Source organism: Pelophylax lessonae (genome assembly GCF_965119305.1).
Source record: "Pelophylax lessonae genome assembly, chromosome: 2".
NCBI lineage: Eukaryota > Metazoa > Chordata > Amphibia > Anura > Ranidae > Pelophylax > Pelophylax lessonae.
This window is the reverse complement of record NC_138769.1, coordinates 238,603,223-238,630,171: the sequence shown is the minus strand read 5'-3', so window position 1 is coordinate 238,630,171 and position 26,949 is coordinate 238,603,223.

Genomic DNA, 26,949 nt, shown 5'->3' with positions numbered 1-26,949 from the left:
CCTTGCATCTCCTGTCTCAGCCTGCCTATCTGCGCTCTCCCTTCATTGTTCATATTGTGTTATAGTTTGGTTGCTTGTTAGGTATTCTGTCACTTGGTTCACTGTTCACTTATATTTTTACGTTTGCCTTGTATTCTGTTTGCTGGTGTTGGATGGGTTTTGACTTCTTTATTAACCTCTTCCCGTCCATGCTTTAGAGGAAAGGTGGATACAGCGTGGACCTTAATTGCCGGGAGGGCAGTCCCGGCCCCTTACCACGTGATCAACTGTCAGCCAATTACAGCTGATCACGTGATTTACTCAGCAGCCGGAGATCAGCTTTTTTTTCCTCCTCACTCTGTCAGTGTGAGGAGAAAAAAAGTTGATCACCGGCTGCTGTCAGAGGGACATCAGTCCCGAAGAGGAGAGGAGCATCTGTGCTCTAGTGCCACCCACCAGTGCCAACTAGCATCGCCTACCAGTACAGGTCAGTGCCACTTGCCAGTACCCACCAGTGCCACCTATCAGTGCCCACCAGTGCCGCCTATTAGTGCCAACCAGTGCCACCTATCAGTGCAAATCAGTGCCCATCCTCAGTGCTGCCTATCAGTGTCACCCACCAGTGCCTATCATTGCCCATCAGTGCCATCCATGAGTGCCACCTATCAGTGCCCTTCAGTGCCACCTCCCAGTGCCCTTCAGTGCCGCCCATCAGTGCCCATCGGTGCCACCCATCAGTGTCACCTATCAGTGCCCACCAGTGCCACCTTGTCAGTGCTGCCTTATCAGTGTGCCATATGTCCTTACCAGTGCGCCATATGTCCTGCCTTACCAGTGCCCATCAGTGTTGCATATTATTGCCCATCAGTGCAGCCTATCAGTGCCCATCAGTGCAGCCTATCAGTGCCACCTATCAATGCCGCCTCATCAGCGCACATCAACGAAGGAGGAAAATTACCTGTTTGCAAAATTTTATAACAAACTATAACACGTTTCGGTCTTTTTTTTTGTTTGTTCAGCAAAAAATAAAAACCCCAGTTTTTAAAAAGAAACCACCAAAAGAAAGCTCTATTTTTTTTTTTTTAAATAAATTGACAAAAATGTAATTTGGGTACAGTGTTGCATAACCGTGCAATTTTCATTCAAAGTGCGACAGCTCTGAAAGCTGAGAATTGGCCTGGGCAGGAAGGGGGTTTAAGTGCCCAGTCAGGCAAGTGGTTAATAAATCATAACTAAATCATACACCAGTCTGGTTTTAGTTTAATTATTGCAGTTACAGAGATCGGATCACCTTTGCTGTAGTTGGATACCAGTACTGGGTATCCAAACAAAAAATATGTACACACCTACTATGCAGACCCTTTAAAAAAGTTGAAAAAATCTTGATGTCAGTCTAGCGAAACCTCTCAAAACTCCTGCAGAGGAAGAGTAAACTTTGCAACTGCTGCCTATTCTGCCATGCAGTAAGGAAACAAAACATTTCTAATTCCACACCCAAAATCATGTTCCTGGTTCAAAATACTTCTGAAACCTATCCCTCTTCCAGCTAATAACTGAACCTTTAAATCTTCCATCCGCTCATTCTCCACAGGTATTACCTTTTGTACATGTCAGGAGCGTGTAGCACTCCTGCTCCATCATAGCTGCTGGCGTCATTCCAGCATCCTGGTTTTGGTCCTGATGCATTCTCCCTGTCTGCTTGTTCACCTGCAAGGTGATTGATGTAGCCAGTCTTTAGGCTCTTAAATAGGGTTTTAGACCAAACCCGATTTAAGCCAGCCAAGCCTGAAGTCTCATGCTTGTGATTTTGTGTTTAACACATACTCCAAGCTCCCTGTTTGTCTGCCCTGTCTGCTAGTTTGGATTTCATTGTTCATGAACTTGGATCAGATTAAAATTTGCTCAGAACTCTGCCTGCCTTTTGACTACAGATTTGACCTTGACTATTCTGAACCTTGCCTGCTTTGTACCTGGACTGCCATTGCACCACTCTGCCTGTCTGCTAACCACAAGTACCTGTTTGCTGTGCTCAGTTCGGGCCTGTCCTGTTGTGGTAGCTAGGCACTATAGCATTGTGTATAAGTCCTGGGGGCAATCAAGTACTGGTAGGCCTGCATGTCTTGTATGAAAGAAGGCTGCAATAGGTGAAGAACACAGAAGCTATCTGTAGTGCATGGCTACTATGAGTAAGCGTTACAGTACCAATTGCCCCACCCTATTAGATTGTAAGCTATTATGAGCAGGGCCCTCTTAACCCTCTTGTGTTTTATTGTATTGCAACTGTACAGTTTCCCTTTTTATTGTAAAGTACTGCACAAACAAATGGCGCTATATAAATCCTGTATAATAATAATAATGATAATAATACTTATTGTTTAATAATTTTATATAAAGGTTCCAAAAACAGCATTAAAAAAAACTTTAAAAAATTTCAATATTGTTTTGCCTTTACCAACTCATGTAGAAAGGTATACAACAGTTTAAAAGTAGATTTTTTTGCCATTTGTGTCCAATTAGGGAGATTTCCCTTCACTCCCTGTCCCATAGACAAACAGGAAGTGAGAGGAAATCCCTGCAAAATAAGGGAATTCCTTGAGGATCCCCAGGTCACCAGAACTAGGTTCCCCATTGGAAGATTTCCCCACTATTACTTTTCTGGGGACAACCAAAAATTTGGGATTTTCTTTTACCTTCACTTTTAATAATAATGGTAAACAGGGCAAATATAGAGGGTGAATCTCCCTAACGGGGGCACAGACAGCAATAAAAACATGACAGGTGTTCTAATCCACCCCGACTCTATCCAAAACTGAAAAAAAAGTTTTGCCTTTAGTTATACTTTAAGCATAAATTTCTTTATTTCTTGCTCCGATATTAGGGTTGAGCGGACACCTAGATGTCCGTGTTCGACGGGTTCGGCCGAACTTTAAAAAAAAGTCCGGGTCCGTGTCCCGGACTTTTACCGAACTTTTCCCGGACACCGAACCCCATTGAAGTCAATGGGGACCCGAACTTTAAGGCACTAAAATGGCTCTAAAACACCAAAGGAAAGGGCTAGAGTGCTGCAAATGGCAGCAAAACGTAATTAAGAGCATGGCAAGTGCTCTGCAAACAAATGTGGATAGGGAAATAACTTAAAACAACAAAAAAAAACAGAAAAATAAAACAATGTTCTTCTTCATCTCTGAAGGACGAGGCCCATATGGAGTAGGAGGGAGGTTGAGGTGGTGGTGGATGTGGCGGTGACATAGGCGTGCGCACAGGGTGTGCTGGGTGTGCCTGGGCACACCCTAATCACCTAGGGCACATAGCATTGCCAGTGAGGAGATGGGAAAGATCTCCCTGGGACCTGCTCTGCTCTATTTCTCCTTGCCTACAGGTACATGGCCCCGATACATTACTCTCCCTGCTGGCAAACACATGCATGTGTATTTCAACTTTGGGGTGCACACCTTAATGCAATAGGCTGCGCACACCTATGGGCGGTGTAGGTGGAAGCGGCGGTGGAGGAGGACCAGGGCCGGATTAACAGCATCATGGGCTTGGTGCTGAGGATTTTGAAGGGCCTTAAGGGCCGTGCCTTGCCATGCACCCAGAGGAGGAAGGGTGCAGCCATGCATGCCTAATTCAACATGGGATGCTGTCTCTGAAGCCCATAAACACATCCATGCATCGCCAACTGTCCCTCCTTGTCCGGCCTTCACGCTGTGTGGGGAGGTTCTGAGGGTGCTGCCTGGGGAAGCGAGCATAGAAGCCAGACTTCTGTGTTTACAAGTGACAGAAGAGCGGTAACAGTGAATATGGCCAACCCGGGGCCTATATAAAAGGTAGGGGCCTGGAGCTGCAGCTCCAATAGACCCTACATTAATCTGGCCCTGAGGAGGAGGACGAGGTAGCCAACACTGCTTCTTTTCACAAATTTTAAATGAGGGTACACCCCAAAAGAGTGAGAAAGAGCAAAAATGGAACAATGGGTGGGTAAGGTCGGTATCCATTGCTATTCTGCATAAGGTACGGAAAAGTCCCGTGGGATCCATGCCTGGTTCATTTTAATGAACGTGAGCTTGTCCACATTGTCTCTGGACAGGCGGCTGCGCTTGTCTGTTATAACGCCCCCAGCCGTGCTAAATACCCGTTCAGATAATACACTGGCTGCAGGGCACGCCAGCACCTCCAAGGCGTAAAGGGCAAGCTCAGGCCATGTGCCCAATTTGGAGACCCAGAAGTTGAAGGGGGCAGACCCGTCATTCACTACATGTAGGCGTGTGCACACATACTGCTCCACCATGTTGGTAAAATGCTGCCTCCTGCTAAGACGTTCCATCTGAGCTGCTGGTGCTGCTGTTTGTTGTGGCGTGCTGACAAAGCTTTTCCACATTTCGGCCATGCTAACCCTGCCTTCTGAGGTGCTGGCGGTGCCCTGGTTGCGTTGGCGACCTCCTCCTCCTCCTCCTCTGCCTTGTGCTTCCACTGTGGCCCCGCTGTCAGATGGGAATGCCAGCAGCATGGCGTCTACCAGCGTGCGCTTGTACTCGCGCATCTTGCGATCGCGCTCCAGTGAGTGAATTAAGGACGGTACGTTGTCCTTGTAACGGGGATCCAGCAGCGTGGCCACCCAGTAATCAGCACAAGTTAGAATGTGGGCAACTCGGCGGTCGTTGTGGAGACACTGCAGCATGTAATCGCTCATGTGTGCCAGGCTGCCCAGAGGCGACGAAAGGCTGTCCTCTGTGGGAGGTGTATGGTCCGTGTCCTCTGTATCCCCCCAGCCACGCACCAGTGATGGCCATGAGCTGGCCTGGGTGCCACCCTGCTGTGAACATGGTTCCATCTCCTCCTCCAGCTCCTCCTCCTCCTCATCCTCCTCATCCTCCAGAACTGTGCCCCTGCTGGACAATTGCGTCCCTGGCGTTTGCGTGTGCAGGAACCCACCCTCGGAGCCCCTTGCGAATGACTGCCCTGAAAGCCTTGGAAATGTTACCTCTTCATCCTCCTCCTCCTCCTCATCCTGTGCCACATCCTCTTCCATCATCGCCCGAATTGTTTTTTCAAGGAGGCATAGAAGTGGGATAGTTAAGCTGAGAACGGCGTCATTGCCACTGGCCATGTTGGTGGAGTACTCAAAACAGCGCAACAAGGCACACAGGTCTCGCATGGAGGCCCAGTTATTGGTGGTGAAGTGGTGCTGTTCCGCAGAGCGACTCACGCGTGCGTGCTGCAGCTGAAACTCCACTATGGCCTGCTGCTGCTCGCACAGTCTTTCCAGCATGTGCAAGGTGGAGTTCCACCTTGTGGGCACGTCACATATGAGGCGGTGAGCGGGAAGGCCGAAGTTACGCTGCAGCGCTGCCAGGCGAGCAGCAGCAGGGTGAGAACGCCGAAAGTGCGCACAAACGGCCCGCACTTTCTGCAGCAGCTCTGACATATCGGGGTAGTTTTTAAGGAACCTCTGCACCACCAAATTCAGCACATGCGCCAGGCAAGGGATGTGCGTCAAACCGGCTAGGCCCAGAGCTGCTATGAGATTTCGCCCGTTATCGCACACCACCAGGCCGGGCTTGAGGCTCGCTGGCAGCAACCACTCATTTGTCTGCTGTTCCATGCTCCTCCACAACTCCTGCGCGGTGTGTGGTTTGTCCCCCAAACAGGCAAGTTGTAAAACTGCCTGCTGTCGTTTACCCCTGGCCGTGCTGAAGTTGGTGGTGAAGGTGTTACGCTGTCCGGATGAGGAGGCGGTAGAGGATGAGGAAGCGGAGTAGGAGGAGTTAGGAACAGGAGGCAAACTGAAGCGCCCTGCAATCCTCGGTGGTGGAAGGACATGCGCCAAATTGCTATCCGCCTCAGGCCCATCCGCCACTGCATTTACCCAGTGTGCCGTTAGGGAGATATAACGCCCCTGACCGTGCTTACTGGTCCACGTATCCGTAGTTAGGTGGACCTTGGCACAGATGGCGTTGCGCAGTGCACACCTGATTTTTTCCCCCACTTGGTTGTGCAGGGAAGGGATGGCTTGCCTGGAAAAGTAGTGGCGGCTGGGCACGACGTACTGTGGGACAGCCACCGACATAAGGTTTTTAAAACTGTGCGTCTCCACCAGACGGAATGACAGCATTTCAAAGGCCAATAATTTTGAAATGCTGGCATTCAGGGCCAGGGATCGCGGGTGGGTAGGGGGGTACTTCCTCTTCCTCTCAAGTGTTTGGGAGATGGAAAGCTGAACGCTTCCACGGGACATTGTGGAGATGGTTGTTGGTGACCCAGGTGGTGGTGTTGCTGACAGATCGTCTGTTTGCGGGGTGGCAGGTGCCGGTATCACTACAGATGTGGCTGGAGCGGCCGAGACTGCAGCAGAAGAGGAAGCAGGATGAGCCAGAGACGTTTCTTGGTTTTGAAGGTGTGTACTCCACTGCAGCTCGTGCTTTGCACTTAGATGCCTGATCATGCAGGTTGTGCTCAGGTTGAGAAGGTTCATGCCTCGCTTCAAGCTCTGATTGCACAGGGTGCAAACCACTCGTGTCCTGTCATCAGCACATTTTCTAAAGAACTTCCACGCTAGAGAACTCCTTTGAGCTGACTTTGGTGCGCTCGTTCCCTTGCTGCGTTGGGCAGTAGCGGGCGTAGTGTCTAGGGCACGGCCGCTCCGCTTCTGCACCCTGCTCCCTCTTCTGCTGTGCTGGTGGCTCTGTGCGACCACCGCCTCTTCCTCCAAACTACTCAGTTCACCTGCATGACGTTCATTCCATGTGGGGTCGAGGACCTCATCGTCCTCCACATCATCTTCCACCCAGTCTTCACCCCTGCCCTCCTTGTCGGTCTCCACAATGCTGAACGCCGCAGCAGTTGGCACCTGCGTTTCGTCATCATCGGAGACGTGCTGCGATGATCCTTGCATGTACTCATCTTGAGGAATAAGTGGTTGGGCATCGCTGCACTCAATCTCTTCCACTTCTGGGGCAGGGCTAGGTGGATGGCCCTGGGAAACCCTGCTGACAGAGTCCTCAAAAAGAATAAGAGACTGCTGTATGGCTTGGGGCTCAGACTGCTGGCCTGATTTGCAAGGGGGTGAGGTGAAAGACGGTTGGACATTGGCTGCAGGTGCCAACTCTGACCTTTCTGCAGTAGACTGGGTGGGAGACAATGTGAAGGAACTGGAGGCACTGTCAGCAGCAAACCAATCTACTATCGCCTCAACTTGTTCTGGCCTCATCACTTCTAGGGGCGTTTGATGCCCTACCAAATACTGATGCAGGTTCTGTCGCCTACTCACACTTGAGGAAGGTGTTTCACTTGTGCGTGTAGCTGGCACAGATCGACCATGTCCTCTCCTTGCAACAGGAGCTCTACCAGCAGCACCACGACCCAGGCCACGGCCCTTATTTGACGGTCTCCTCATATTTCTGTAATTTAAGATCTTGCCCTAGAAAGGTTTTTATTGAATAGCGGAATAGAAAATATGATCCAAAAAAAGTGTATGTATATCACACGTACACAACCACACTAGGCCCCAATTACTATTGTTTGTACCCCTAAAAGGCTAGATGAGGAGTAGGGGGAGTATGGAACAGGCAGCACCCTCAAACCTTCAGAAGTATGAGATGAACCCCAACAACTTGGAAAGGTGGATCTCTCTCACACGTACCGACACAGACTATCCCGCAATTCAATTGATCCTCAAAGGTTTTTATTGAATAGCGGAATAGGAAATATGATCAAAAAAAGTGTATGTATCTCGCACGTACACAACCACACTAGGCCCCAATTACTATTGTTTGTACCCCTAAAAGGCTAGATGAGGAGTAGGGGGGGTATGGAACAGGCAGCACCCTCAAACCTTCAGAAGTATGAGATGAACCCCAACAACTTGGAAAGGTGGATCTCTCTCACACGTACCGACACAGACTATCCCGCAATTCAATTGATCCCCAAAGGTTTTTATTGAATAGCGGAATAGGAAATATGATCAAAAAAAGTGTATGTATCTCACACGTACAGAAACACACTAGGCCCCAATTACTATTGTTTGTACACCTAAAAGGATGGATGAGGAGGAGGAGGAGTATGGAACAGGCAGCACCCTCAAAGCTTCAGAAGTATGAGATGAACCCCAAAAACTTGGAAAGGTGGATCTCACACGTACCGACACAGACTATTCCGCAATTTAATTGATCCCCAAAGGTTTTTATTGAATAGCGGAATAGGAAATATGATCAAAAAATGTGTATGTATCTCACACGTACAGAAGCACACTAGGCCCCAATTACTATTGTTTGTACACCTAAAAGGATGGATGAGGAGGAGGAGGAGTATGGAACAGGCAGCACCCTCAAAGCTTCAGAAGTATGAGATGAACCCCAAAAACTTGGAAAGGTGGATCTCACACGTACCGACACAGACTATCCCGCAATTTAATTGATCCCCAAAGGTTTTTATTGAATAGCGGAATAGGAAATATGATCAAAAAATGTGTATGTATCTCACACGTACAGAAGCACACTAGGCCCCAATTACTATTGTTTGTACACCTAAAAGGATGGATGAGGAGGAGGAGGAGTATGGAACAGGCAGCACCCTCAAAGCTTCAGAAGTATGAGATGAACCCCAAAAACTTGGAAAGGTGGATCTCACACGTACCGACACAGACTATCCCGCAATTTAATTGATCCCCAAAGGTTTTTATTGAATAGCGGAATAGGAAATATGATCAAAAAATGTGTATGTATCTCACACGTACAGAAGCACACTAGGCCCCAATTACTATTGTTTGTACACCTAAAAGGATGGATGAGGAGGAGGAGGAGTATGGAACAGGCAGCACCCTCAAAGCTTCAGAAGTATGAGATGAACCCCAAAAACTTGGAAAGGTGGATCTCACACGTACCGACACAGACTATCCCGCAATTTAATTGATCCCCAAAGGTTTTTATTGAATAGCGGAATAGGAAATATGATCAAAAAAAGTGTATGTATCTCGCACGTACAGAAACACACTAGGCCCCAATTACTATTGTTTGTACACCTAAAAGGATGGATGAGGAGGAGGAGGAGTATGGAACAGGCAGCACCCTCAAAGCTTCAGAAGTATGAGATGAACCCCAAAAACTTGGAAAGGTGGATCTCACACGTACCGACACAGACTATTCCGCAATTTAATTGATCCCCAAAGGTTTTTATTGAATAGCGGAATAGGAAATATGATCAAAAAATGTGTATGTATCTCACACGTACAGAAGCACACTAGGCCCCAATTACTATTGTTTGTACACCTAAAAGGATGGATGAGGAGGAGGAGGAGTATGGAACAGGCAGCACCCTCAAAGCTTCAGAAGTATGAGATGAACCCCAAAAACTTGGAAAGGTGGATCTCACACGTACCGACACAGACTATCCCGCAATTTAATTGATCCCCAAAGGTTTTTATTGAATAGCGGAATAGGAAATATGATCAAAAAAAGTGTATGTATCTCGCACGTACACAACCACACTAGGCCCCAATTACTATTGTTTGTACCCCTAAAAGGCTAGATGAGGAGTAGGGGGGGTATGGAACAGGCAGCACCCTCAAACCTTCAGAAGTATGAGATGAACCCCAACAACTTGGAAAGGTGGATCTCTCTCACACGTACCGACACAGACTATCCCGCAATTCAATTGATCCTCAAAGGTTTTTATTGAATAGCGGAATAGGAAATATGATCAAAAAAAGTGTATGTATCTCGCACGTACACAACCACACTAGGCCCCAATTACTATTGTTTGTACCCCTAAAAGGCTAGATGAGGAGTAGGGGGGGTATGGAACAGGCAGCACCCTCAAACCTTCAGAAGTATGAGATGAACCCCAACAACTTGGAAAGGTGGATCTCTCTCACACGTACCGACACAGACTATCCCGCAATTCAATTGATCCTCAAAGGTTTTTATTGAATAGCGGAATAGGAAATATGATCAAAAAAAGTGTATGTATCTCGCACGTACACAACCACACTAGGCCCCAATTACTATTGTTTGTACCCCTAAAAGGCTAGATGAGGAGTAGGGGGAGTATGGAACAGGCAGCACCCTCAAACCTTCAGAAGTATGAGATGAACCCCAACAACTTGGAAAGGTGGATCTCTCTCACACGTACCAACACAGACTATCCCCCAATTTAACTGATCCCCAAAGGTTTTTGATTAAATAGCGGAATAGAAAATATGATCCCAAAAAAGTGTATGTATATCACACGTACACAACCACACTAGGCCCCAATTACTATTGTTTGTACCCCTAAAAGGCTAGGAGTAGGGGGGAGTATGGAACAGGCAGCACCCTCAAACCTTCAGAAGTATGAGATGAACCCCAACAACTTGGAAAGGTGGATCTCTCTCACACGTACCAACACAGACTATCCCCCAATTTAACTGATCCCCAAAGGTTTTTGATTAAATAGCGGAATAGAAAATATGATCCCAAAAAAGTGTATGTATATCACACGTACACAACCACACTAGGCCCCAATTACTATTGTTTGTACCCCTAAAAGGCTAGGAGTAGGGGGAGTATGGAACAGGCAGCACCCTCAAACCTTCAGAAGTATGAGATGAACCCCAACAACTTGGAAAGGTGGATCTCTCTCACACGTACCAACACAGACTATCCCCCAATTTAACTGATCCCCAGAGGTTTTTGATTAAATAGCGGAATAGAAAATATGATCCCAAAAAAGTGTATGTATACCACACGTACACAACCACACTAGGCCCCAATTACTATTGTTTGTACCCCTAAAAGGCTAGGAGTAGGGGGGAGTATGGAACAGGCAGCACCCTCAAACCTTCAGAAGTATGAGATGAACCCCCAACAACTTGGAAAGGTGGATCTCTCTCACACGTACCAACACAGACTATCCCCCAATTTAACTGATCCCCAGAGGTTTTTGATTAAATAGCGGAATAGAAAATATGATCCCAAAAAAGTGTATGTATATCACACGTACACAACCACACTAGGCCCCAATTACTATTGTTTGTACCCCTAAAAGGCTAGGAGTAGGGGGAGTATGGAACAGGCAGCACCCTCAAACCTTCAGAAGTATGAGATGAACCCCAACAACTTGGAAAGGTGGATCTCTCTCACACGTACCAACACAGACTATCCCCCAATTTAACTGATCCCCAGAGGTTTTTGATTAAATAGCGGAATAGAAAATATGATCCCAAAAAAGTGTATGTATATCACACGTACACAACCACACTAGGCCCCAATTACTATTGTTTGTACCCCTAAAAGGCTAGGAGTAGGGGGGAGTATGGAACAGGCAGCACCCTCAAACCTTCAGAAGTATGAGATGAACCCCAACAACTTGGAAAGGTGGATCTCTCTCACACGTACCAACACAGACTATCCCCCAATTTAACTGATCCCCAGAGGTTTTTGATTAAATAGCGGAGTAGAAAATATGATCCCAAAAAAGTGTATGTATATCACACGTACACAACCACACTAGGCCCCAATTACTATTGTTTGTACCCCTAAAAGGCTAGGAGTAGGGGGAGTATGGAACAGGCAGCACCCTCAAACCTTCAGAAGTATGAGATGAACCCCAACAACTTGGAAAGGTGGATCTCTCTCACACGTACCAACACAGACTATCCCCCAATTTAACTGATCCCCAAAGGTTTTTGATTAAATAGCGGAATAGAAAATATGATCCCAAAAAAGTGTATGTATATCACACGTACACAACCACACTAGGCCCCAATTACTATTGTTTGTACCCCTAAAAGGCTAGGAGTAGGGGGGAGTATGGAACAGGCAGCACCCTCAAACCTTCAGAAGTATGAGATGAACCCCAACAACTTGGAAAGGTGGATCTCTCTCACACGTACCAACACAGACTATCCCCCAATTTAACTGATCCCCAGAGGTTTTTGATTAAATAGCGGAGTAGAAAATATGATCCCAAAAAAGTGTATGTATATCACACGTACACAACCACACTAGGCCCCAATTACTATTGTTTGTACCCCTAAAAGGCTAGGAGTAGGGGGAGTATGGAACAGGCAGCACCCTCAAACCTTCAGAAGTATGAGATGAACCCCAACAACTTGGAAAGGTGGATCTCTCTCACACGTACCAACACAGACTATCCCCCAATTTAACTGATCCCCAAAGGTTTTTGATTAAATAGCGGAATAGAAAATATGATCCCAAAAAAGTGTATGTATATCACACGTACACAACCACACTAGGCCCCAATTACTATTGTTTGTACCCCTAAAAGGCTAGGAGTAGGGGGGAGTATGGAACAGGCAGCACCCTCAAACCTTCAGAAGTATGAGATGAACCCCAACAACTTGGAAAGGTGGATCTCTCTCACACGTACCAACACAGACTATCCCCCAATTTAACTGATCCCCAGAGGTTTTTGATTAAATAGCGGAATAGAAAATATGATCCCAAAAAAGTGTATGTATATCACACGTACACAACCACACTAGGCCCCAATTACTATTGTTTGTACCCCTAAAAGGCTAGGAGTAGGGGGGAGTATGGAACAGGCAGCACCCTCAAACCTTCAGAAGTATGAGATGAACCCCAACAACTTGGAAAGGTGGATCTCTCTCACACGTACCAACACAGACTATCCCCCAATTTAACTGATCCCCAGAGGTTTTTGATTAAATAGCGGAATAGAAAATATGATCCCAAAAAAGTGTATGTATATCACACGTACACAACCACACTAGGCCCCAATTACTATTGTTTGTACCCCTAAAAGGCTAGGAGTAGGGGGGAGTATGGAACAGGCAGCACCCTCAAACCTTCAGAAGTATGAGATGAACCCCAACAACTTGGAAAGGTGGATCTCTCTCACACGTACCAACACAGACTATCCCCCAATTTAACTGATCCCCAGAGGTTTTTGATTAAATAGCGGAATAGAAAATATGATCCCAAAAAAGTGTATGTATATCACACGTACACAACCACACTAGGCCCCAATTACTATTGTTTGTACCCCTAAAAGGCTAGGAGTAGGGGGGAGTATGGAACAGGCAGCACCCTCAAACCTTCAGAAGTATGAGATGAACCCCAACAACTTGGAAAGGTGGATCTCTCTCACACGTACCAACACAGACTATCCCCCAATTTAACTGATCCCCAGAGGTTTTTGATTAAATAGCGGAATAGAAAATATGATCCCAAAAAAGTGTATGTATATCACACGTACACAACCACACTAGGCCCCAATTACTATTGTTTGTACCCCTAAAAGGCTAGGAGTAGGGGGAGTATGGAACAGGCAGCACCCTCAAACCTTCAGAAGTATGAGATGAACCCCAACAACTTGGAAAGGTGGATCTCTCTCACACGTACCAACACAGACTATCCCCCAATTTAACTGATCCCCAGAGGTTTTTGATTAAATAGCGGAATAGAAAATATGATCCCAAAAAAGTGTATGTATATCACACGTACACAACCACACTAGGCCCCAATTACTATTGTTTGTACCCCTAAAAGGCTAGGAGTAGGGGGAGTATGGAACAGGCAGCACCCTCAAACCTTCAGAAGTATGAGATGAACCCCAACAACTTGGAAAGGTGGATCTCTCTCACACGTACCAACACAGACTATCCCCCAATTTAACTGATCCCCAAAGGTTTTTGATTAAATAGCGGAATAGAAAATATGATCCCAAAAAAGTGTATGTATATCACACGTACACAACCACACTAGGCCCCAATTACTATTGTTTGTACCCCTAAAAGGCTAGGAGTAGGGGGAGTATGGAACAGGCAGCACCCTCAAACCTTCAGAAGTATGAGATGAACCCCAACAACTTGGAAAGGTGGATCTCTCTCACACGTACCAACACAGACTATCCCCCAATTTAACTGATCCCCAGAGGTTTTTGATTAAATAGCGGAATAGAAAATATGATCCCAAAAAAGTGTATGTATATCACACGTACACAACCACACTAGGCCCCAATTACTATTGTTTGTACCCCTAAAAGGCTAGGAGTAGGGGGAGTATGGAACAGGCAGCACCCTCAAACCTTCAGAAGTATGAGATGAACCCCAACAACTTGGAAAGGTGGATCTCTCTCACACGTATCAACACAGACTATCCCCCAATTTAACTGATCCCCAGAGGTTTTTGATTAAATAGCGGAATAGAAAATATGATCCCAAAAAAGTGTATGTATATCACACGTACACAACCACACTAGGCCCCAATTACTATTGTTTGTACCCCTAAAAGGCTAGGAGTAGGGGGGAGTATGGAACAGGCAGCACCCTCAAACCTTCAGAAGTATGAGATGAACCCCAACAACTTGGAAAGGTGGATCTCTCTCACGCGTACCAACACAGACTATCCCCCAATTTAACTGATCCCCAAAGGTTTTTGATTAAATAGCGGAATAGAAAATATGATCCCAAAAAAGTGTATGTATATCACACGTACACAACCACACTAGGCCCCAATTACTATTGTTTGTACCCCTAAAAGGCTAGATGAGGAGTAGGGGGAGTATGGAACAGGCAGCACCCTCAAACCTTCAGTATGAGATTGTGTTCACTGTACCCCACAAAGATTGAGTTCACTGCACCCCACAATGATTGTGTTCACTGCACCCCACAAAGATTGTGTTCACTGCACCTCACAAAGATTGTGTTCACTGTACCCCCCAAAGATTGTGTTCACTGCACCCCACAAAGATTCTGTTCACTGTACCCCACAAAGATTGTGTTCACTGCACCCCAAAAAGATTGTGTTCACTGCACCCCAAAAAGGATGTTGTTCACTGCACCCCAAAAAGGATGTTGTTCACTCCACCCCAAAAAGATTGTGTTCACTGCACCCCACAAAGATTGTGTTCACTGCACCCCAAAAAGATTGTGTTCACTGCACCCCAAAAATGATTTTGTTCACTGCACCCCAAAAAGGATTTTGTTCACTGCACCCCAAAAAGGATGTTGTTCACTCCACCCCAAAAAGATTGTGTTCACTGCACCCCAAAAAGATTGTGTTCACTGCACCCCACAAAGGATTTTGTTCACTGCACCCCAAAAAGATTGTGTTCACTGCACCCCAAAAAGGATGTTGTTCACTGCACCCCAAAAAGGATTTTGTTCACTGCACCCCAAAAAGATTGTGTTCACTGCACCCCACAAAGGATTTTGTTCACTGCACCCCACAAAGATTGTGTTCACTGCACACCAAAAAGGATTGTGTTCACTGCACCCCAAAAAGATTTTGTTCACTGCACCCCAAAAAGATTGTGTTCACTGCAGCCCAAAAAGATTGTGTTCACTGCAGCCCAAAAAGATTGTGTTCACTGCAGCCCAAAAAGATTGTGTTCACTGCAGCCCAAAAAGATTGTGTTCACTGCAGCCCAAAAAGATTGTGTTCACTGCAGCTCACACACAGAAAAATGGATGTGGATCACTGACACCTGCCTATCTCCAATCCCACACCACACAGCAATATCGATTGTAGTTTGTAGAACACAGTTTCCCTAAAATTCAGCAGACTCTGTCCCTAACAGGATTGAGAAGAGATCGTAGATCAGGATTGAGTGCAGATTCACCCCACCCCCCACACAGCAATATCGATTGTAGTTTGTAGAACACAGTTTCCCTAAAATTCAGCAGACTCTGTCCCTAACAGGATTGAGAAGAGATCGTAGATCAGGATTGAGTGCAGATTCACCCCACCCCCCACACAGCAATATCGATTGTAGTTTGTAGAACACAGTTTCCCTAAAATTCAGCAGACTCTGTCCCTAACAGGATTGAGAAGAGATCGTAGATCAGGATTGAGTGCAGATTCACCCCACCCCCCACACAGCAATATCGATTGTAGTTTGTAGAAGACACTGACCCTATATAATTCAGCAGACTCTATCCCTAAAATGCCTACAACTCGCCCTGCCTAAACACTCCGACCTGTCCCTCAATTCTATCCGGACACAAATGGTTTTTTCCTGCCTATCTTTCCCTAATCAGCAGCCAGCACGTTGATGTGTGCTCTGTCCCTGAATCTAAGCAGCATAATGACGCCGCTGCGGCTGCCTCGAACTTATAAAGACTTGGTCACATGCTTCAGACGGCCAATCACAGCTACTGAGACATTTGCAGGCATGGCTGGGATGGCTTAAGGCACACCAGTTAAACGATTGTTGATTGGCTGTTGAAAGCCCGCCATGAAAAGAGCGCCAAAGCATGCAAAACCCGGAAATAAAACGACCGAACACGGATTTTTACCCGAACATACAGTAAAGTGTCCGTGTCCGTGTTCGGGTACAAAAAATCCAATTATTCGGTACGAACACGAATAATACAGTCCGTGTTCGCTCAACACTATCCGATATGTAACCATTTTAAATGTGCCCTTTGTACAGTCCATAGGACAAACAGCCCAGTTTACCAAAACTTCCTGCTGACCTTGGATGTATTTAAATAAATCGCCTCTAAGATGTTTTTTCCTTCTATTTATTGAGTTACCTGATTAAAACTTCCTCCATAAAGGTTTTTGTGTCCTTTTTTACTTTTTTTATGAATGAATTAAACTGGACCCCATATTTTTGATGTCCCCTTACATGAGATTTTTTTAGAGGCAATTCAATATTAGCATCATGTGTTTAAAATATATTCTTATACAATCCAGGACTGTATTTGCCTTTGCAGCTGCTGATTGGGATTGAGTGGTACTGCTAAGCTAATTGTTAAATGTTCAATTTATTGTATATGAAACAATGCTGCTCTGACTGCAAAGCTGCATAACCTTACATTTTTCAATATTACGTTCAATTTTTATGTAATTGATAAAATGTTACTATTTTTTTAAAATCCTTCAGTAATATGTCACAAATTTTGTATTATAAGTAAAGTGGCAACATTACTATGTATTTCCTTTCCAAGAACATCAATATCAGACTGGAAAAACACCCATCCCTGTGGTATACCATTGCTAATTCACTGCTGCCCATCTTAAACATGTTCCATTTACAACTACAAGACTCTTTGTATTCTCTCTTTCATGCACATCATTTTACCCATATATAATTTTTCTCCTGTTAACTCTGCAGTCTTAACATGATAATATGAAAAACAATATCCAGTGCTTTAGCAGATTTATTATTATTGTAATACAGGATTTATACAGCGCCAACAGTTTGGACAGTGCTTTACAACATGGGGTAGACAGTACAGTTACAATACAATTCAATACAGGAGGAATCAGAGAGCCCTGCCCGTTAGAGCTTAAAATCTAGAAGGGAGGGTCAAATGATACAAAAGGTAATAACTGTGCGGAATGAGCTGATGGAGAAAATCAAAGTACTTTTGTTAGGTGTGGGCAGAATAAGCTTCTCTGAAGAGGAGGTTTTTCAGGGATTGTCTAAAAGCAAAAAGGAGATAATCGGACACATTGGGGTAAGGCTTTCCATAGGATGGGAGAGGCTCTGTAAAAGTCTTGCAGGCGAGCATGGGAGGAGGTGACGAGGGAGCTAGAGAGCAGCAGGTCTTGGGAGGAATGACGGGAATGATTAGGCTGGTATTTTAAGACTAGGCTAGTGATGTAGGTGGGGACTGAGTTGTACCTGGTTTTGTAAGTTGTTGTTGTTATTTTGAATTTAATTTGTTGGGTGATCGGAATCCAATGGAGGGACTGGCACAGAGGAGTAGCGGACATGGAGTGTTTGGTAAGGCGGATGAGCCTGGCAGCAGCATTCATGATGGACTGAAGGGGGTTAGCAAATGTAAAGGTAAGCCAATGAGAAGGGAGTTGCAGTAGTCGAGGAGAGAGATGATGTGGTAGTGAACTAGGAGCTTTGTGGTATTATTGGTTAGAAAGTTGAAAATGTTGCCAAGGTTGAGGCGGCAAGATTTGGACAGTGATTGGATGTGGGGCCCAAAGGATAGACCTGAGTTCAGGATTACACCTAGAACCTTGGCATGCGGGGTAGGCTGATAGTTGTGCCATCGATCTTGGCAGAGAGATCTGGGACAGAGGCACATGGGGGGGGGGAAATATTATGAGCTCAGTTTTGGATAGATTGAGTTTGAGGAAGTGGTGTGACATCCAGGCTGATATGTCTGTTAGTAAATTAGTGATACCTGAGGAGACTGAAGGAGTGAGCTGAGGGGCAAAGAGATAAATTTGGGTGTTGTTGACGTAGAGATGGTATTGGAAGCCATGGGAAGCTATCAGCTGACCCATTGAGGAGGTGTAGATTGGGAATAGAAGAGGTCCAAGAACAGAAACTTGGGGGACTTCAACAGGAAAAGGAAGAGGAGAGAAGGCAGTAGAATTGTAAGTAATGCTAAAGGTGTGGTTTGATCAGTAGGAAGTGAACCAGCGAAGAGTACAAGCACAGAGACCAAAGGCGTGTTTTTTTTTTTAAAGAGGAAGAAGGGGTGGTCAACCATTTAAAAGGCAGCAGAAAGGTCCAGGAGTAGGAGTACAAAATAGTCTCCATTGGTTTTGGCCGTTAGTAGATTAATTGTTAATTTTAGGAGGGCAGTTTCTGTGGAGTGTTGAGGACGAAATCCAGACTGAAGGTTTTTCTTGGCGAGGTGGTCACTCAGTTGGTTGTAGACCAGATCTTCAAGAAGTTTATATAAAACGGGGAGCAAAGCGATGGGGTGCAGGTTGTATAGACTGGTGGAGTCAATTGAGGGATTTTTAAGTATGGGGAGTATGGGAATTTAGAGAGTTGGAGAAGATGCCAGAAGAGAGGGAGAGAGTGTGGAGAAGAGTCAGAAGGTGAATGTAGCATTTGGAAGGGAACAGGGTCCAGGGGACAAGTGGTTAGCTGGATGTTAGCAACCTTGTTTATAGTGGTGGGGTTGACTGAGGGAAGTATGGATTGTACCTGTGGGCATGGAGTGTTAAGTAGAGAAGGTATCTGTACAGCGGAGATCTCTTTACGAATTGTATTAATCTTGAAGTGATTCACAATCTCCTGGGCAGTGAGTAAGTTAGTGGGTGGAAGCAGTTGAGGACACAGAAGAGAGTACATTTACCATCAATGTGCAAATTGTTGGATTGAGTATAATTTTCCCCATATTTGAATTTAGTGTTCTTCAGTGGCAAATCCAGGTTTCAGTAACATTACCCAATGTTAATAATAATTAATAATATTAGTGAAAGTTACAAGCCACCAGGTCTGATATCTAATCATTAATTCATCCCTTTGGTTTCTGTGGAAGACCTTTCATATTTGTTTGCTCTCACATTTTCCACACATCCACTACCATGTCAATGAGGATTTTAAAATAAAACTCATACTGTGCACTGCTGCTGGGAATTTGTAAAAATTCACTGAATAGACAAAATGACTGCCAGCACAATGCCAGGAAATCAGAATGAAGTGAATGAGTTGATCTATAGGTGATTTGCTTGTTTTGGTCCCAAAACCCACTCAGCGGTTAGGCAAGCGCTATAGGTAGCCTCACTACAAGGCTATTATTGCTAAACATTCACTCACCTCTTCTATAGCTGCTGCTACTTAGTTATTATTATTATATAATTTTTATATCTATTTAATATTTATATACCATCAGGCATGGGAAATATACCTTTGGTATATTTTTATTACATTTCAGCAGCAGATTGGACAATCTAAGGTTGTTTATTTGCATAGAATCAAATGTATTTATATCTGATACAGTATCTTTAGATCAATACCACATAGAATACAGTTAGAAGTTTTCTGCATTCCCTATTATTGATGTGTATGCTGGTTTGCTAAGCAGGGGAAACAGCAAATGATAAGTTGTCTGAAACCTACTGTATGCATGTAACTTGTTCTATCTAAAACTTAGGAATCACGACTGCTTTTTTATTTTTTTTATTGCATGGTTCTCCTTAGTATAGATATGTCTGTATGGATATATTTTTGCAAGAAAAATAAATATGAGATTATTCAAATGTATTTTTCAATGCCCATTAAAATGTAGTGCTATACATGTGTATGCTGTGAAATAAGAATTAGCAAATATGGATGTACAGTTATAAAACAACAGCATAGAGGAAGAGGAATGATTTGCATAGTTCTGTCCACAATTGTAAAATCAGGAATATCCCTTTATTTTGGATTTAATTTGGAGGTGAGGACGTTTAACTGCTTTTCTTTTAAGAAGGTATACTAAATCTGAAGAGTGCAAAATCTGGTGCAGCTGTGCATGCTAGCCAATCAATTTCTAACTTCAGCTTGTTCAATTGAGCTTTGCCAAACAAAAAGGCCCCTTTCACACAGGCGGACCGTTCAGATCCGCCTGTCCGTTTTTTTGGCGGATTTGAACGGTCCCCCCATGCATCTCTATGGGGCATTGGATGTCAGCGGAGACATGTCCGCTGACACCCGATCCGATCCGTCAAATCTGGACGGATGGAAACCCTATTTTCCAACTGTCCAGCGGATCGGATCGGATGAGAACGGACTGATGGTCCGTTCCCATCCGATTCCCCCATAGAGATCTATGGGGCTGTGACAGCTGTGTCTCCGCACACAGCGGGGAGAACAGCTGTCATTCTCCTGCTCAGCGGGGGATCGGCGGATCGATCCCCCGCTGAGAAAAGCATAGTCCGTTTGACGGACTTACTGTGTGAAAGGAGCCAAAAAAAAAACCTGTGAGTAAATTGGTTTCTATGCAGAGCAGCACCAGATGTTGCACTCTGCGGTTTTAGTAAATCAGCCCCACTGTATTTTTAAAATTGTATCAGCCAGCAATTCAGATGTCCACAATTGCTCCCTCAGAAGGATGACAAACTGTCCAAGATTTTTCTTAACTGGCAGTAAAGTTCATGCACACATATTTTTAAGAGAAAAACAAATATTCATGAATTCAAGCATGTACAGTAAAACCTTGGATTGTGAGCATAATTCGTTCCGGAAACATGCTTGTAATCCAAAGCACTCTTATATCAAAGTGAATTTCCCCATAAGAAATAATGGAAACTCAGATGATTCATTCCACAACCATTTATTCATAAATCCTTAAGCTTATAGTCCATATAAAAATATTATAGCTTTTGCTCTCTGCTATCCCCCCCCCTCTCTTCCCTCTCTTTCTCTCCTTTCCCCTGGCCTACTCAGGTGCTATTTGGTGGTTTGGCCAGTCCAAACATCTCGCACCTCTCCTATACTTCCCCCCGAGGCCCACCATTGGGTCTCCCCCTACGCCGACAACTATCCCTCCCCGTTCCTGGACTTCCTTTGCCCGGTGGGCGGGCATACCCATCACCACCACCTTGCTCCATTTGGGAACGTGTTCCCACCTTAGGGATCCCCATACTTCTGCAAGCCTTACACCTCACACTGCTGGGATTCCACCTCATCTCAACTCCTCAGATCACGGGTTCTGCCTTTCCCAAAGGTTCCTTTTTGTATCCATTGTACCCACTTGAACAATACAATTCGCGCTGGCCTTTCTGAATAGTTGCTTACTATGTTTTCCCACTACTCGGAGACTGATTGCTTTTGATCTTGTGTAGGCTGGGATAGTTGTCATGTGTTCTGTTGATTTAAGTGCAATGTTTATCCATTTATGCCTGTATTTTCATCTGCATTTCATGTTTTTCTTGTTACTGCTACCTTTTATACCAATAAAACGTTTTAAAAAAAAAAAAAAGATTATAACAATGTGATAGGTTGTGGAACCATAAAATGTCCATCCACAAATGGCAGCCTCCACAAGGGGATTAGAAGCAAAATCCAGCAGGAACTACAGAGTATAAAAGAGAAGAGAGGCGCCTCTAAGTGTAACAATATGGTTACATTTAATACAGGTACGACAATTAGCAACTCACATTGTTGATAAATAAAAGAGGCACATCTAAGAATGTAGGCAACTGGGGTAAAGCCATTCACATAGACCGATTATCACCGCCATCAGTCTGCATTCGTGACCAGGAAGACTACCCTGCAGAAGAGCGATCTGAAAGGGAGGCTTGAAGTTCTCATGAAGCGCAGTGTGGAAGGGGTGACGTTGATGGCGGTGTGGAGGATGGTCTATTTGGACAGCTTTACCCCAGATGCCTGTATACTTTGTTTTGCCTGTTTTAATCGTAAACTATGTGTGTTGCTAAATGATGTACCTTCATTAAATGTAACCATAGAGCTACACTTAGAGTCACCTCTCTTCTCTCCTATATTCAATTGTGACATGACACTACTTGTATATCAAGACATTGCTTGTTAATCAAGTCAAATTTTATAAAGAAATGTTGCTTTTCTTGCAAAACACTCTCAAACCAAGTTACTCTGATTCCAAGGTTTTATTGTATTTGGACATTTTCTTTCACAGGAGGCTGACAGACTATGTTTCCTATATTTGTTACATGGTAGCAAAGGTAAGACCTCTTTTATAATTTTTGCAGTCCAATGCAAACTGCAGGACGATTTACATAAATATAGGGGAAGGAAAGAAACCCTTGGAAAACATTCCAGACAGATATCACTGCCAGGTCCTCACCCTCCATTGCAAAGAAACACAGGTTAAGAACACAGCCCCAGTCTAATGATTGGAAAGCAAGAAAGAGAGCAAAATACTGGTGAGATTATCCCATTGCTCACTTTGATCTCTCCTCCAGTCAACTTATGGCAGTCAGCAGCTAATGTTGTTGCTTGGCACAAAACTGAGCATTTCCTATATTGTTTTAATTGAGTTCTAAAAAAGTGCTAAAAAAAAAAATGCTTAACCACAGATTTACCTGTCAAAAAGGCCCTGCATACAACAGTGACAGGAGGGTTTGGGAGTCGGTTGCACGAATGTGCACACATTTCTAGGTGTCTGGACTTTATACTAGCTGCAATTTGTCACCTACCCCCAGAGTCTTTAAATAGTTGTGCAACAGGGATATATTTAAATTCTTTACACGCAGACACCCCGCTCAAAGATAATAAAATATCTATCTATAATCTCACATGTGTATTGTTTTAATATTTCTAAGAACAGTTCCAGCTCAGAAAGCTTTACTGAGAAAAAAAAAAAGAAAATAGAGATATTGTGGATAAGGTAAACAAGGGACTTAGCTGGTGCATGTTGTTTACATAGTTCAATAGCTCAAGCTCCAATTTACACACACAAGTAAATGCAGTATAAAGTATAAAGGCCAAAGCTTCCTCTGAGCACTCTCCCAAATGCTCTCTGAATTCATGGGTGTATCCTGCATTACATTTTTATTTATAAAACCAAAATTTTATTACACTATAGGACATTAAAAATAAACTTTAGTTTACTTTCAGATTGATCCTAAACCATTGCTTTAATCATAAATTATTCCGCAATGTTGCACCAGCTCCAGTATTTTATTTAAATAATTTTAAAGTTATGTCTGAACTATCAGCGATTAATACCCAATCATTCTTTCTTGCCATTTTTGCAATACACATACAAATACTAAGCAAATTGCAGGAGCTAATTGCAGGAGCTAAGGGTCAGTATACCTAAGAAATGCTTGCTGGCAGTAAATATTTGGGAGTGATGTGTATCGCTGTCTCCAGTATGCCATCATCTTTGATTCCTTTACTTGTCCGGCTCATTTTTAGTCTTGCTTAAGTGATAGATTTATTTTCATTCACATTTTTCATAGATCTCTTTGGAATGCAACAGCCTGCCTAAATAATAAACTAAAAATAAAAACAGGGACACAAAAAAAAAAAAATAATCTGAGGACATTACTGTGCTTACATCATGTGTTAGCAGCTGAGCTTCAGCTTTAACAGATTTATTAGGCAGATATAAAATGCAAATCAATGCAGCTCTGTACTCAATAATAGCACTATACCAATGTCATTTAAGGTATTTCCTAAATAGGGAGATAGGCATGGACCACAAAATAACCAAAAGTACCCAGTGGCATCACTAGGGCGGTAACTCACGTTGTCACCCCAGCCAGTCTGGACTCGGGAGGAGGAGCAAGCAAGTCCTTCACTATGCGGCCATGCGATGACGCTCGCATAGTGAAGGATCGGATTGGTAGGCAAAGAGGCAGCTGCCTTGCTTGGGCCCCCCAGGGAGGTGTCACCCCCCCCCCCCTATTAACACCCTCGTGCTGTCCCCACCCGTCTTGTGACGCCCCTGGAAGTACCTTAAAACCAGGTATTTTACTGAAGGCTGCAGGTTTAAAAATACTGAAAATGACTTTTGAAATTATATTACCATACAAAGGCTTATGTGGGATTTTAGGGGCTTGGTTTACATATTTGTTTCATTTTTTTAGGGGGACCTTTGACCAAAAAATGCACATTTAATTATTTAAAAATTCTGAGCAAACTGTAAAACACTTTAAAACAAGCCCAGCATTTCTTGGAGTGTTCTTGGAGGTCTGAAGTTGTGTGGTGAGCACACACTTACTGCATGCTCCCAGCACACTGACCAAGCTGCCTACAACAGCTCTCAGTCACAGCTTCTGATCAAGAGTCCACTGGGTGGGCCCCTGATCATGTGATTGCTGTGAGAGCCAATCACAGTGGTCATGTGATCAGGAAGCTGCACTGCCCTTTTAAAGGGCCGCTGTTAGGAAGGGTTTAAAATTCATACCACAGGCCATGTGTTTTTCAATAGGTGGAGAGCTTGGAAGCCTGTTATCACTCTAAAGAAAACAGGCAAAAGCTCTTTCTAAGATGTTAGAAACCAACTGAAACTGGCCTTATAGACTTTTTTTCTTTGAAGATATTTGAAAATTAAACCTTCACAATAAACACAGCTAGAGAGGTCAAGAATGGCTTGTTTTAAAGCTATTGTACTGTTTGCCAAGAATACTAAAATAGGTTAAAGCTTAAGTTTTTAGTCCAAGTATGCCACAAGCATGCTTACATTGGTCCAAGCTGGACCAATAAAACTAAGCATGTGCTAAACTTGGATGATCCCTGTGGAGGATGGAAATCACTGTAGAAAACACTGCTTCTACAGTAATGGCCACTACTTTTTAAAATCCTGGCATGAACACCATTCAGAGGACACATTTATTTTTCTCAATGAAAATGAAGGTGAAGCATTTTCTGATTGGACAAGGTAGAGAGACAGTTAGTGACGTCAAAATCTCCACCTCATCCTATAACAAAACGCTTTACATTCATTGGAAAAAATTAGAAATGTTCTCTGTGTGGTCTTTGTATAGAGCGAGCAGCCTCCTGAGTTCACTGAGCAGTAGGGTAGCTGCTCAGCATGGGACCCAGAAGCTAGAGATGTGCTATAAGAGATAATCACTGCTGCACCAGTCAGTATGGCACAGATCATAGGCCTGGGCACACCCTAATCACCTAGTGCACATTAGCATTATCACTCTTTATGACGGCGAGGAGATGGGAAAGAGCTCACTCTTACCGGCTCAGCCATAAGAGAAGTGCCTAAAGCGGAGTTCCGGGCACAAAATCAATATTTTTTTTTTTGTGCCCCTCCACTTGTTCCCCTTCACGTGAAAAGGAATTGGATAGTTAGGTTTTATTTTTTTATTTACTCACCTTGTAATTGAAGATCGAATATACTCACCTAGTCTTCACTTCCTCCCTCTGTGCCGCGGCTCCGCCGTCACTTCCAGGCTTGCACTGATTCCTGGGAGCTGAACGTCATCTCTCCCAGGAATCAATGCGACGGCACCGGCCCCGCTCGTCACTTCCGGGCGATTCCTGTGGAGGAATGCGGCGCCGCACCGGAAGTGACGAGAGGGGCCGGTGCAGGCGCATTCTGGGAGAAGAAGACGCGGAAGAAGACGCCGAAGAGGACCGCGCCGGCTTCAGCTGCCCAAAAGAGAGATGGAAACGCTGTGGAAGAAATTTTATAAGTGAGTATTTCTTCTAAAAGGTAAGTGTGAACCGGGACAGATCAGAGGCTAGCCATTGTGGAATGTACTAGCCCTGACTGTTGTTTGGGGTATGTTTGTTGAAAAATGATTTCTGTGCCCGGAACTCCGCTTTAAGCACTTCTCTTTTTATTGTGCCAGCAGGGAGATGAATGCACTGGGGCCATATTCCTGTAGGCACACACATGCATATGTGTTTGAGATTTGAGGGGGCAGTGCATATCCTCAGGAGTCCCACTGGTTAGATTATAACAACCTTGTGCATGTTTTCAAATTCTGTTTACTGCAGGCTGGCTGTGAACATTGTCATTTGCCTCACATCAAAGCTATGTTGTACAAGCAATATTGTTCTCATGTTCCATCTGCATTAAAATCTTTTTTTCTTTCAGTATTGCATGAACTAATATAACTGGGTAAAAATATATGTACTTGAACTTTAACTTTAATGTCCATGGTCTCAGCACAGGTAGACGTTAAGTTTTGGATAGTGTGGGGGAGAATTATACCCTCTGTCAAGGTTTTATTGCTATTTATCCTAGTAACCATTGTCACTTAAACAGAAGACTAAGTGAAATCCAAAATCTTAGAGTTGTCACCCAAACAAGAGTCGGGGGTACATTTTCCAATGATGACACCTTCTCTGTTGACAACAGTAAAGGGGGGAATTATCCTCACTCTGTGGAGGTTTCTTCTCACATCTTGTTGCAACTGTGGGAAAAGAAGTGAAGGGAAATCTCACAGATTGGATACATATGTCAAAAACTTTCATATTTTATTGAAAAAGAAAAAAAAATGACTTTAAATATACTTTCATTAAAGTGTATAAGAATAAGAAAAATATAGTACCTTATAGCTACCGATTAGAAATAATCTGTTAAAGGATGCCAACAATGTAAATCGGGTTTGTTTACTGTAGAATACATTTTGTGAATGCTACTTTTTGCTGAGTTTTGTTAAATAAACCTCATATTTGAGAGAAAGTTCTTTATAAGCATTTAAGTTCTTTACTCAGTGACTTGTGAAGGGGACATTGTCACATTACTTTTCTGTATGCTATTATTCAAATGTCAAACTCAACTATTGAAATATTGAATAAGATCTTCATTAGGGTTGGAGAGCCCTAATGAACCCCTTTGTATTAGTGGGTGAAAGTGTGGAATGAGGCACT